Source organism: Triticum dicoccoides, chromosome 3B (assembly GCF_002162155.2).
Source record: "Triticum dicoccoides isolate Atlit2015 ecotype Zavitan chromosome 3B, WEW_v2.0, whole genome shotgun sequence".
Classification (NCBI taxonomy): domain Eukaryota; kingdom Viridiplantae; phylum Streptophyta; class Magnoliopsida; order Poales; family Poaceae; genus Triticum; species Triticum dicoccoides.
This window is the reverse complement of record NC_041385.1, coordinates 136,168,345-136,176,744: the sequence shown is the minus strand read 5'-3', so window position 1 is coordinate 136,176,744 and position 8,400 is coordinate 136,168,345. Positions and strand designations below refer to the sequence as shown.

General features: G+C 52.5%; 1 long non-coding RNA gene across 1 annotated transcript; it reads left to right on the top strand.

Moving 5' to 3' along the window:
• The first annotated feature begins 5,338 nt into the window (after positions 1-5,338).
• Positions 5,339-6,222, top strand: LOC119280979. Its single transcript, XR_005138236.1, has 3 exons — positions 5,339-5,776; positions 5,906-6,040; positions 6,156-6,222. It is a non-coding gene; the product is annotated as an uncharacterized LOC119280979 (long non-coding RNA).
• Positions 6,223-8,400: the final 2,178 nt, after the last annotated feature.

Here is an 8,400-nt window from a genome sequence, read left to right as displayed (position 1 = left end):
GTCAGACATCGTTCCGCACGGGTCCTGGCGTTCGACGAGGCGCAGCAGGACGCCATGCGGGGGACGGACCTCGTGCTGGGGGAGGAGCGTCACCGGGAAGCTGCGCTCCGTGCGGCAAGATACCAACAAGCGCCGCGGCGATACCACTACCGCAACATCCGCCCCAGGACTCTCGAGGTAGGGGACCTCGTGCTCAGGCGGGTTCTCTCCAGGGAGGGACTGCATAAGCTCTCTCCCATGTGGGAGGGCCCGTTCAAGGTTGTTCATGTTTCCAGACCCAGCTCCGCGCGCTTGGAGACTCAAGAGGGGGTACCCGTCCAGAACGCGTGGAACATCCAGCACCTCCGGAGGTTTTACCCCTAAAAAGGCCCAGAGCCTGTGAAGAAGGCGAACGCCTATGAAGTTGTCGCGTCTTGGAAAAGGCCCAGAGCCTGTGAAGAAGGCGAACGCCTGTGAAGTTGTCGCGTATTGGAAAAGGCCCAGAGCCTGTGAAGAGGGCGAACGCCTGTGAAGTTATCGCGTTTTGGAAAAGGCCCAGAGCTTGTGAAGAAGGTGAACGCATGTGAAGTTGTCGCGTCTTGGAAAAGGCCCAGAGCCTGTGAAGAAGGCGAACGCTATGAAGCTGTCGCGTTTTGGAAAAGGCCCGGTGCCTGTGAGGAAGGCGAACGCCTGTGAAGCTTATCTTTCCAAGGAAGGCCCGGAGCCTGTGAAGAAGGCCAATGCCTGTGAAGCTCGCCGTCCGTGACACTCTCACGTAAATGAGTTGGGGCTGTACATGCCCCGGAGTCTCAGGAGCGCCGGCCTTAGGCCCTGGGGCTCCCACCCACGCCCAGTGGCAGCACTTAGCTCCACGCTGGTGAGAAGATGTCGAAGACTAGATTAGGTGCCGGACGCGGCTTTTCTCATTTGCTTTCTGCAGTTGGCTTGTTCATCCCCATTCGAGGTTTTATTGAAGCTGTTTTCGCCTTTGGCTTGTGACTCTTTGCCTTGTTTTCGCTCTCCTGCCCCGATTTCTCTCGCGCAAGTCTCGCGAGGGAGCGACGCGGGCACCCTCGCGAGTGTTTTCTTCCCTTATCATTCGAGGCTTTCCTACCCGGGTCCACTACAGGAGCACCCCTCCAGTCTGTGCCCCACGGGCACCGCGACGCGAACACAGGACCTGGGTCGGTCGCCTCCATAGCTGAGGCCGGGAACTACCTCTCCAGACTAACACTCACAGGGCGTGAAACGGCCGACGAGGCCTCGGCCTCGGGAAGCAAAGGTCACAATAGGCCTCCTCCCCGAGCTAAGTAATTTTTACGCGCAGGCGTGCGGCACAAAGGCACAATACCGGAATAACGGAAGCAACACGATAATTAACAACAATAGTCCAAGAACGCCCCCGCGGGGCCCTACACTACTGTCTCTTTGTGCAGGAAAAGGGAAAAAGAACAAAACGGGCGCGACTCGCCTGACACCAACTCGCGGGGGAGACTCGAACCGCCTCCGGAGCTCAGCAGGACTCCACCTCGCGCTTCACCAAGGCGCGACGACGGGCAGACCCGCTACCTCCCTCCAGGCGGGCGCGGCAGCGCGGAGGCTGATCGCAGCCACCGCTGGAGGAGCCGCTGCCCGAAGAAGAGCCGTCGAAGCTCGATGAACCCCAACCGCCGCCGACCACGCGCTCGCTGTCGTCTTCATCGTCGCCGGGGCTGGACCCACGACCGCGGTCATCGTTCTCAGGGCAACACCCAGCGCAGCGACCATCTTCCCCGAACACCCTCACATAGAGGGTGGCATCACCGTGAACTTGAAGTGCAGGGTGCACCGCCGACCCAGACCACGCGCGCGGGCAAACGTTTGCCAGCCGCGGGTCAGGGCTAGGCTCCCGGCTGCAGAGACCTCCAATGAAGCCCAGGAGGCTCGGCTGCAGCAACCGTCCGCCTGAAGCCAGAGGCCGCCCGGGGCGCCAGCCGGAAGCTCACCTAGGAGGAAGCGAGGAAGTTGGAGCCAGGTGCTGGCCGGTTCCGCCGACCACACCACAAACTCCGGCAGTACCTCTACCGAGTGGGAGCGCGGCCTAGGGGGTCGCGCGGCCATAGCGCGTCCCCTAGTGGCGGCCTGCTGCCCGTCACCATGCGGAAGATCGCCTCCGTGACCGCGAGGAGCCACCATGGGAGTCGCAGGGTGTTTGCGGGGACGGCCTCGACCGCGCTTGGGTGGGGGAGAGTCGGGCTCCACCTGGCGGGCCTTTCCTTTCTCCACGGCCGAGAACCTCTTTGGCGGAGCCATGAAGAAGAAGGAGAAGCAAGAGGGGATGGACCAGAAGGGCAGGCGCCGTCCCGTACTTATAGCCAGAGGAGGCCAACTGTCGGCCTCCACGATCATAGGTAATCATGACCCGCTTTGCATGCAGGGACTTGTCAGTTTGTGCGGTTGCCGAGGCATCGTAGGGGAGCGGAGCCGCCCACGTCCAATCAACCGACACGCGGCGCCCGAGGCCGCAGGCTGTTAGGGCCCGCGGTGCTTCGCACTTGCCCCTTCGCTTCTCTGCTCAGCCAAGTCCGGGGCGCGCCTTGGGCCCGGGGGCTACTGTCGGCGTTCTGGAAACGAGGGTCCCCAGACTTGCCTGCCTGCGGCCTGCGGCGTGGCTCAAGGGGTGGCCCAGCACGGCCCATCTTCATCAGCACGAGCTCAAGACCCTCGCGAGGGGTCAAGCCTCGCGGGGTGGACGACAGGAAGCTTTCTCCGGCACGGCCTCGTCGGGCTGGCTCGCGAGGAGGCGGAGAGATCAAGGCGGGGTACCTCACGAGGTGCCCATGACGCAAGCCATGACGACCAAGGGCGCCAGGTGGGCGCCAGCCCGCGCAGTGTCCTCCTTTCCTCTTTGGTGCAAAGGGAGCAAGCGCAGGCGAGAGCATCAAGCAAAGGCATCCATTTCGGTGCAACAAGACCAAGACCGTCGCAACGGCAGGAAGGAGGTCATTGTGGAGCCCAAGCCGGCGTCACCACCAGAGCCTTTGACAGGTTAGGACCAACTTTAGTCAGGATAAGTGTACTAGATGTTCCCCTTCAACATGGCCAATTGTTGGCGCCCTTCCCGCTCAATATTTGGGAAGAGGCCCAGGGCCTTTGCCTATAAATAGTACTAGCCACCCACAAGGTAGGGGAATTGGAAGATCGAGATCATCATCTAGAAACCAGCAGAGAAAGAGCGACCGAACTCTCCCGAGCAGTTCATTGCACCAGCCAAGAACAGACCCTCGCGAGGCTATTCTTCCTTGTATTGTTCATCATCAGCCCAAGAGGCAATCCACCACACCACAAACTAGAGTAGGATATTACACCATAATGGTGGCCCGAACTAGTATAAACCCTGTGTCTCTTGTGTTGTTCCTTTCATAGCTTAGATCCTAGCGAGGCGGTGAGGTGCAGGTAGGTAGAGGGCGAAATCTCTGCCCGCACACCAGTGTTCGAATCTAGAGGGTCTGCCGGAACCCGAAATCCGACATTGGCCATGCGCCCATCGGTGCCCCCCGCATCGGCAGCCGCCCTGTCCAACTGTCGCCTGAGCACTGGATGCCACCGCTGGTCTTTCCGGCATGAGACCCGCACCCAGCGCCCATGCACCTGCCGCCTGCCAGCCGATTCAGGACGAGGCGAGGCATAGGAGCCGCTGGCGGCCCGAATTCAGGAGAGGACCGGCCGGCGGCGCGGATCAGGGAGGGATGGATCGAGGGGGCTTCGTGCAAGAGGAGGAGAGGAGGCTCGCGCGCACGAGAGAGAGAGAGGGACGAGCGCTAAGCACGGTTCCGCATGGTCCGCTCGATCTGGAGAGAACGCTTGGTTCTGGATCTCAACGGAATATTCAATCGATGGGAACAAGTAGGTTTCATCCTAGTTACCAACCGAACGCTAGAACGTGGCCCTAGAACACGTTCGACCCATTACATTTCAGTTGGTTCCTCGAACTAAACACACCCTTAAGGCCTCATAGCACCAGTGCACCAGACAATTCTTGCTTATGCAGACTAAAAAGGACATTAGGGAGTACAAATACCAACCGAATCCTCCAAGATCCGCTGGAGATGTATCTCCACACGCCCTCCGACAATGCTATAAACATCGCGGGGATGGGAGCTAGGCGGAGACAACCTTATTCCATCTTCACGAAGTAGTCACCACCTCGTCTTCCCGAGTATGGCACAAACTAGACGTATTCAAACCCGGAGTCGGGCCGGGTTTCGAGGCGGGCTTTGTCAAAACCGGAAGTCAAGATCCCAAGCCTGATCCCAGCTCGGCCGGGTCCGAAACTTATGAACAATGCACTTTTGCATTAAAATAATCAATTTGGAGGTATTTTGATTTTTTTTACACCTACTGTTTAATTAAAATAATTATTTTGATGACTTTCAAGCTTAGTTCGGGCTTCAGGCCAGGCTTCGAGCGGAAAAGCTGCTCCCGAGCCCGGCCCAGATGCCGAGCTTCTAGGCTCGGGCCGCTGAGTTGGGTTGTCCATGCACAGGTTTAGCAAAAACCCTAACAAAATTTAAAAAACTCACATAAAACAGAGTCATCCCGTCGACAAAGGTTGGGATCCATTGCATATGCATGGTCATAAGACCATAGGAGACTAGCGGGAGGCAGAGGAAACCCTAGTTGAGTGCCCTTGGGTTGCATGAATCAAGGGGTACAGAGCATATGTGTTTCTATTATATTAGAATATTTGTATGGTCTTACACTTGTTCTTTGTTTATCCTCATAAGAGGCTTGATTAAACACTCGGCACAAGCAGGGTATTACCTCTCAAGAACTACTATGCACACGACACACTGTGCATGATTTGTGGACGGCAATGCAGTCTAGCCATTCGTGCACGGCAGATCAGCACTAGATGTGCCATCGTGCATGTATCGTGCGCACTACTCGTCGTGTGTGCAGCAGTTTCGTTACCTCTAAGACAGAGGGCTCGAGTATTGGTAAACCACTTGTCCGAATCTCATATGTAAATCCTCTTTGTGCATCTTGCTGCACAAATTCCCGAATCATGACTATTGTCGCGAAATTCTGACGACACTAAGGACAGTATAAGCGCACCTAAAGCAAGGCCTCACAATGATTTGCATTTTTAGCCGTCCGTTTTCGCGATCTGGAAGTTCCTGGCCGTCAGATTTAATGTGAAAAGCAATCTGTTTCGCAGTGGGGCTAATCCGGCCCAGTTGTCCTGTGGGCTGCTGCTCCACGGGCCAAAACGGACGATTCTGGTGCATTGGGCCTTCGCGAGCCAGTAGCCCATTCGAAGGAGGGAGGCCTACGAGCTACGCGTGAGGTCCATCCACTGTCGAACCCTAATCTAGTCCCCATCAAGACCGCATCCATCGCCCTCAGCTTCGATCCATCCACCCACCCAATCCAGATCGAGGCTACAACAGTGGTTTGGGCGACTGCACGAACGAGCAGCTGCCGCCACCGCAGAAGGGAGTAGCTCGCCGCCACCTGGACTTGCCTCGTTGCCGTATTGCCGCCGCCTAGACTCTCCAGGCCACCGCTGCCTCTAGGTATTTCCTTCGTCTGCTAGGCATTCAACCCAGACTTCTCATCTCTCTCTTTTCCCATCCCCTCGCCCGCGACACAGGTTGCGTCCTGTTTCCGTCATCTCCTTCAGCTCGCATCCCATGGAGGAGCAGTCCTTGATCGTTCCTGTCCGTGGTGGAACGACTCCTCCGTCTTCCCCCAGCCGCCGCCGACTTCTCTTGTCTTTTCTCCTGAAGCTGCAGCACTAGGAGAGAGGATGGAGGTGAAGGATCTATAGGATTTTCGAGCGACAGCCCACCTTTCTTGATGCCAGCATGCACCCCCTTGCAGGGTTGCAGGTACATCTCGCCTGCTTCAATTTAATCATATTTGTTTATTTTCCATTGTTCAGGTTGTGGATAAAGAGAATAGGAAGTGAGAAGTGGGGGAGATGGAAGATGCAATGAGAGCACTTGAGAACAGAGCAATGCATTCAAAGCAAGACATGGACATACTTGCCGCTTTAGAAGAGATGTTGTCGATGAAAGTACGATCTGGGCATCTTGCCATTCTTTTAAGTTCAGTTAACCTGTACTTGTACATGCACATGAAATATTTTGACTTTACTTACTACTGACATTGTTTTATTGTGTTGTATACAGTCTAGACATGTTGGAGTCTCCGTTGACCAGATGCATGAACTTTTGAAGCATTCCACTCATCAAAAGGCAAGATCTCACATACTTTGTTTTCTCTATATTTGATAAAAGTTTCACGTGTAGTGGTTCACATTTTGGGTAATATGTAGAGTGTTTTGCTCATGGCATGGTGGTCCTGTGGCATCATTTTCTTAAAATATTTTCTCTCTAATATTGGTCATTTTGTGTGCGGCTACAGGAGGAAACAACAGTAACATAACTAGATGAAGAAGACAAAGAACTCATCAAATCAATCACTTTCAGAGTAATCCTCTATGTCAACTTTCATATATACCTGCATGTGCAAACTTGTATTTGAAATTATTTCTAACCCTGTCATGTTGTTGGTTATTGCAGAACTTAGAAGATTATGTTAAACAGATCGAAGACGATGATGATGATGATGAAGATTTTTATATACCAGGACAATCAAGTGTCACGTGAAAGCTACTTGTCTCTTTGTATTGTGTTTTTTAAAAAAAAATTATGTTTCTATTTCCTATGGTCTTAAGTATGAAAAGTAGAAAGATCGTTGTATAGCATTACCTTGAATTTACTTGAGTCAACAAAGTGGGTATGTGTACATATAATTGACAAGTCTAGGCCCATCCAAGTTGTAGGGCTCATGATGCAAAATTTTGTTTCTAATAGGATTGCATCAATGGCAATTAGTATTTCCAAGTTGTAAGATGATTGAGAAAAAACACATAGATCTATGTTGTTGATAGCTTTAGCAATTCTCAAATATGTGTTCCTGAAACATCTGCATTGCAGCTAGGATATGCTATTCTCATAAACCGCTCACCTAAAAATAAGAGCTCTCTATTGCTTAATGCAGATAAATAGATAATCTTGCTATGCATGGTTGGAGCCAATCTGTTAATTTTTTATATCTGGAGGACAGTAGTGGATAAAAATGCCAATAATGTGGATCATTGTCATATGCTTCTATCGAAATTGACTTATAATAAGGTACATATTGAATTTCAATAATATTTTCTTGAATATGCAATTGTGCATATTGTTACTTATTACTACCGGAAACTTGTGGATGGCGAACCCAACGATATCAGGACTGTGGAAAGGAAGTGTTGAGCATAAAATGGCGACCTACAATAGTGGTAATTTCTTCTTCTTATTGTGGGTGATATGCCTTTTCTTTTCTTATGAACCTACCGTAGCGGTAATGCGAGGAGCATGTATGCACAAATTATATCACTCTTTATATTGCATCTTTAGTTTAGTTCTCACATTTTTTTATCAGATTAAGTGAAAGCTAGATGATGTTGCACCTTCAAGTGCCTGCGATTGATATGCGTCCACTGAATCAACAAAATTTCAATTGATATTGTAGCCGATGTCGTGGCAAGTCTTGACAACACTTTCATATAATCAATATTGTAATGTTTGACCAAGTGCAGCTCCATTTACCTTCTATGGTCGTAATTATGTTTTTGAATCATGATCCAGTTTATGAGATATTAGAAGAAAAAAATCATAGGTGGTTGTGTCAGAGGCCTTGGGAGAGGTGCCATGTGTACACGTTGTGAAGGCATATTTATCCCCAAGGTGTTTTGGTGATTGATGACAATGCTTTTGCGGACTAATCGTGTGCATTGAGATTTTCAGATATTCATCCTTTGGCACGAGACGATTCCCTTCCCTCGGTGTTTTATTCAAGACGGTGCAGCCCCTTTCGTTTCTCTGTTGGTGGACTAGTTGCGTAGGAGTCACCGTACTATCAAGAGGGGATCCGCTTTGGTATGGCTAGGGTGGAATCAACACGTATACATTCATATTGCACCCGCTGTTCCTTCCCACTTTGATGGAGCCCTCATTCCCCTCTCTACCCTCTCTGTCTGGCCCCAGCGGTAGTACTGCGGGCCTCCGCGGTAGTACCGCCGAAGCCAGCAAGCGGTAGTACCGCTTACTGGATTCGGTCGTAGTACCGCTAAGGCTCCGGGCCACTACCTCCTCGACTCGAACCCTTGTTTTCTCGTGTCGGGTTTTGCGGTACTGGTCGTGGCAGTAGTGGCGGTAGTACCGCTCCTGAGCGGTAGTACTGCCCGTACCACCGCGGTAGTACCATGCTGAGTCCAGGGCCTTGCTCCTCTCTTGCGAGCGTTAGTACCACTAGGTGGCGCGGTAGTACCGCTGGCTCAGCGACAGTACCGCCCACCCAAGCGGTAGTACCGCTCTCTGCGGGGCT